Source organism: Manis pentadactyla, chromosome 5 (genome assembly GCF_030020395.1).
Source record: "Manis pentadactyla isolate mManPen7 chromosome 5, mManPen7.hap1, whole genome shotgun sequence".
Taxonomy (NCBI): Eukaryota; Metazoa; Chordata; class Mammalia; order Pholidota; family Manidae; genus Manis; species Manis pentadactyla.
The window spans coordinates 63,326,885-63,332,884 of NC_080023.1; positions in this window are offsets into that span (position 1 = coordinate 63,326,885).

Below are 6,000 nucleotides of genomic sequence, written 5' to 3' on the forward strand. Positions count from 1 at the left end.
AGACAAAACCTGGACAAGGGTGACAATGTGTATTCACTCGGTGTCCTTCCTCAGCTTGTGCTTTCCAGTCTCTGCAAGGGGTTTTGCATTTATTCATCCCCAAGGTAAACTAATGTTATATGTCCCAGTCAGCAACAATTTTTAAAACATTGACAGCCCAAAATCTGTAGTGTATTGGTTGGTTTTCTTCTGTAGTGAAGAATTAAAGCAGAGCCAGCACTTCTTAGGTGAATCTCCAGGTTTGATTATAGTCTATGGGACAACAGTGGAATATAAACTGTCTAGGAAGATGATTGGTGGGTGCAGTTATTTTATAGAAAATGATTACACACTGTGTCAGCCTTCTTCCATTAATGTACTAGCACCCATGAGCAAATTCACCAATTGTCACATTGTAAGACAGAGTCATGGAAAAAGATAAAGAATAATTAAGTTCTTTTTTTATTATAGTTGATATACAGTCTTATGTTGGTTTCATATATACAACGCAGTGGTTCAACAGTTACCCATATTATTAAATCCTCACCCATTCTAGTGTGGTTACTATCTATCAATGTAGTAAGATGTCACAGAATCATTGATTATATTCTCCATTCTGTACATCCCTGTGGTCAACTTGTATTGTGATTTTGAATTATTGTGTCCTTTTATCCCATTCATCCTGTCACCCACACCAGCCCCTTCCCCTTGGTAACCGCTAGTCCCTTCTTGGTGTCTATGAGTCTACTACTATTTTGTTCCTTCTGTTTTGCTTTGTTTTTATACTCCACAAATAAATGAAATCATATGGTATTTGTCTTTCTCAGCCTGGCTTATTTCACTGAGCTTAATACCCTCTAGTTCCATCCATGTTGTTGCAAATGGCAGGATTTTTCTTTTCATGAGTGAATAATATTCCTTTGTGTATATGTACCACATCTTCTTTATCCATTAATCTATTGATGGACACTTAGGTTGCTTCTATACCTTGTCTATTGCAAACAGTGCTGTGATAAACATAGGGGTGCATATATCTTTTTGAATCATGGATTTTGTTTTCTTCAGGTAAATGTCTAGGAGTGGAATTACTGGGTAAAATGGTATTTCTATTTTTTAGTTTTCTGAGGAACCTCCACACTGCTTTCCACAGCAGTTGCACCAATTTTCAGTCCCACCAACAGTGTAGGCGGGCTCCTATTTCTCTGCATCCTACCAGCATTTGTTATTTCTTGTCTTTTGGATGTTGGCCATCCTTACTGGTATGAGGTGATATCTCATTGTGGTTTTAATTTGCATTTATCTGATGACTGGCAATGTGGAGTATCTTTTCATGTGCCTCTTAGCCATTTGTATTTCTTCTTTGGAGAAGTGTCTGTTCAGGTCCTCTGCCTATTTTTTGATCAGGTTATTTGTTTTTTGGGTGTTGAGGTATATGAGTTCTTTGTATATTTTGAATGTTAACCCCTTATCAGATGAGTCATTTACAAATATATTCTCCCATCGTCATTCTTAAACTTCTTGACCTTTAAATGTAATCAGTGATTCTTTTCTTGGAGAGAAACGATGTTGGGTGTTTTCCATTTGCTCTCTCAGATCTCCTGCTGAACCCCTACCTAGCCTGCTCTCTGGTTTGGGAGGCTGACCCATTGTGACTGTATCATTGGCTCACTTTGTCCTGTGACTTCCCGCTGACGTAACCAGTGAGAGGCATTAGCAGGAGGCTGGAGGAGGGGAAGAGAGTGAGTTCAGGGCATTTCTTCCCTCCGCTCCCGCCATGCCAGATCACTGCGGGTCGGATGCATTCTGTACTGAAAGCCAGACCTCCTGTTGGTTGGCCTTTCCCTGCAGTGATGCTAGGTTCTGGCAACTACTCCTCCACCTTCCTAGGCCTGGTGGTCTAAGCTCCTGCTGTAGCTGGCTGTAGGGGTGCTTCATTTTACTCTTAAAGGTTTCCCTTACCTTGTCTACATTTTAATAAATATCCTTTTTATTAAAAACATAGCAAAACTGAAGGAACAAAACAGCAGCAGACTCACAGACTCTGAAAAGGGACTGGTGGGGAGGGTGGGTTGGGAGGGAGAAGGGGATTAAGGGGCAGTATAAATTGCAATTATAGTATAGGCAGGTCACAAGGAAGGCAGTACAGCATGGAGAAGACAAGTAATGACTCTATAGCATCCTACTACACTGATAGTCAGTGACTGGAGTGGGGGGTGAGTGTTGAAACCACAATGTTGTTCATGTGAAACCTTTATAAGATTGTATATCAATGGTGCTTTAATTAAAAAAAACCCTTTTATTAAACTCTTCCTCAGTCATACCATATGAATGTACCATTTGTTTCTAGGTAGAGCCACTAAGCCATTTATTCATCCCTTCATTCCTTCATTCTCTCAAAAATTGTGATTACATAATCATTTCTGGCCAGAAACTATGCTAGGTATTGGGACACAAAGGTGACTAAGAAGGCATAATAAGATTATTTTCTATAAGCTCAATTCTGGTGAAGGAAACAAGTGAAATGGTGACAATGGATTTGTAGTAGGAGGCTTGTTATCAGTCTTACTCTGAGAGGACATGACCAAGGTTCTCCACTCACTTGATGGAGTCTAGCAGGGAAATGCTTTCTGAAAAAGACAAAACTTGTGTTGACTCTAAAAGGATGGATGGGAATCAGGTGGATGGGGAAAATGAAACAAGAGGTGGAGGTACTAGGGGAGAGAACAGCACTGGAAAAATTCTGGAAGGAGGACCCACCACAGGGGGCCCGAGTACAGATGGCACATGAGTGAGTGGTGGAAGACTGCACCAGTCAGTCCTCTCCCTGTCATGCTGTCTCTCCAGCCATGGTAGGAATGTTAACTTTATCCTGAGCATGTTGGAGAGTGAGGGAAGGGTTTTCTATTTTAGGAAGATCTGCCTCGATTCAGTGTCGAGAATGGTTTAAAGAGTGGGACCCTGAAGGTAGTGAAGACAGTTGGGAGAGTGGAACAAAGGCGTGCATGAGAAATAGGGCTTGAGCTAGGGAAGCTGCAGAATGGATGCTGAGGTGGGAAGGCTTGAAAAAGCCTGTGTGTGTGGGCTTTTTACTGGAGCGCTTGCAGCTGCTTCCTTATTTAAACAGGGCTTGGAAATATAGGCATGGAAAAGAAAGTTCTAGGTCTGTTTATATTCTAAATTAGGCTGGAACATCCTGAAGATTAATATCACATTAATGTTGTAAAAGATTGAGTAAATACTAAGATACATCCATTTGTAATACCACCAAGGCCCATCCAGACAGTGAGTAAGAGTAACAAATCCAAGCTTCCAAAGGACAGACTAAGGACACAGCGAGTTCTCCCTCTTGTGCTGGTATGGATGGTGGCCACCTTCCCCCACCTGCTCCCCTGGCTGCCTTTGTTCTTCAAAGAACAGGCATCAGAATGCAGTGAGAATGGCCATTAGCTCTGGTGAATAACCTATTAGAATTAGTCCAGTTCAGAACATGAGTTATGAAAACTGAGACTGAAATTGTTCTTTGCACAAACTCTACCTCTCCTCTCTGTTTCCTCCTCCCCTGACTTGGGTTTTGGTGGGGTGAGATGGGACAGAAAAGAAAAGGATGGGTGGGATTGGATTCTACCACAGTTTGCCTTAGTTCAAAAGTAATGAAACTGGGGCACTTTCCCCCCACAGCTTCTCTCTGTGCCTCCATCTCTGGATCCTGCTGCAGGCAGCGCATTTTTGTCTTTCTTGTCTTGTGAGTTTCAGGGATCTCTCACAGGGAAGAAAGGATAATGGCAACGACAAGTTGTTATCAGCTCTGCTGGCCCCATACAGCCCCTCAAACACACTGTCCTCACAGCCCCACTAGCCCTTAGTGTTTGTGAGCAGGGCCTTGGAATTTGAACAACCTGGATTTAAGTCTGGGCTCTGCCTCTTGCTAGTGTGAAACTTTGGAAATGTTGCTTAATCTTCTCTGAACTTGAGTTTACTTATTCATAAATGGGAATATCAACATTCATCTTGATATTGGGTCAGTGGGGATTAAGTCAGCCAAAGCATGTAGGTTACCTGGCTCAGAGGGTGGTAACTTAAAATTTGAACAGTAAATTGGAGATGGGGTGGGCAAAGTAGGAGACCTAGACGGGCCTTCGCTTTTGTGGCTTGCGGGTCTACTTGGGTTGGTGGGGGTGGGAGACTTCAAAGACATTGCCTTAGGGCTGGGTTGGCTTTCGCCTCACACTGATGATTAACTGTGGAATGTTGGCAATCTTCTGTACAGTGAGGATTGTCATGTGTCTAGTTTTGAACTGGACTGTCTGGTATTTGAACCTCCTGTCCTGGAAATTGACTGAGAAAACACTGCGATAAGCATGGGGAGGGAGCTTCTCTACTTTGGTAAACTTTACTTTAACAATGTTATTACATGACCTCTAGATGAAGTCACTGACTTTGGGGCCTACAGAAGCAAGTGCTACCATTCCAAATGGCTCATGGACATGAATTTAGCATCGCTCCCACTTCATCCCTGCATTATTTATACATTTGCAATGCCGCAGTAGGGCCGACCATATCCCTGTTATAGAAGTACCTCTTTTTTTGGACTTCCCAGCATGCCATGGCGCCTTCATCTTCCTCCCTTTCTGGTATCAGAAGAGGCAATGCGATGTGCTGGCCAAAAGCAAGGATTCTAGAGACGGATCACTTGGGTTTGAATTGAGTTTCATTACTTAGAGTCTGTGTTACCTTGGGTCAATTACTCATCCTCCTGTAGCTCAGATTCCTCATGTGGAACATAGAGACTAATAACAGGATTGTTGCGAGGATTAAATGAGTCAATATGATTGCGCGTAAAACAATCTGTGTAATAGTACGTGCTGTCTGTGTATGCCATGAACTATTTTAGATGCTTTCCATGCATATTACCAATCAACTCTCACAACAATCTTATGAGTAAGCACTGTTTTTACCCTCATTTTAAAGATGAAGAAATTGAAGCTTAAAAAGATTAACTAGCTAGTAGCTAATACACAGCAGGGTTGAGAACCAAACCCAGGTTTGCCCATCTAGTCTTAACCACAGTTTACCCTGTCTTCCATAGATGTTGTGTTTTGGGTTTGGGATTTTTTTTAGTTCTTTTTTTTCAACACATTCTTCTCAAGCATATTTGACCATTTTGTTGGTGCTCTCTGGTTACCCTGTAAGAGAATCTCCTTTCTCCTGACTATAGTTATGTGAAAACTCAAGTTGAAAGTGGGCAGCTAGAATTAGTAAGTTCCCAGAAAGCACTGGTAGCAATTACAGGAATGAATAGCTCAATTTTTGCCTAGGTGTCCATAGGCCCTTTGCCTAAGACTGGTAACATCCCAGCTCAATTCCAGCTGGCCTCTCAGCCTCCAGTCTTTTCCCCTTCACATCCATCCTCCATGCAGCTATGAGATTCATCTGCCTAAACAGGCTGCTTCTCAAATTTTTGCTCTAAATTACCCCTAAAAATGGGAATGTGCCTCTGGGAAGTCTAGGCAAGGAGGCATAGTTTAGAGCATTCTGCTATAAGCATAAGATTTCTTGATTTCATATCTTAGCTTAAAGATTCATGCAAATTTTGCAATGTATTTCCTTTACTTGATATTTTTCTTATAAATAAATGATTTAGGAATAACTTTAGATTTATGGGAAAATTATTGGGATAGTAAAGAGTTCCATATTCCCTTCACCCAGTGTCCCCTAATATTAACATCTTATATAAGCAAGGTGTATTTGTCAAAACTAAGAGGTCAGCATTTATACATTACTATGAGCTAAATTCCAAACTTTATTTGGATTTCATAAATTTTTTCACTAGTATCTTTTTCTGTTCCAGGATCCCACACAGGATATCACACACTGCTGGTTGTCATATTTCCTTAGTCTCTTCCGGTCTGACACTTTCTTAGTCTTTCCTTATTTTTCATGACCTTGATTAACTTTTGAGTACTGATCAGGATTTTGTAGAATGTTCCTCGATTTCACTATGTCTGCTGTTTTCCTCATGAC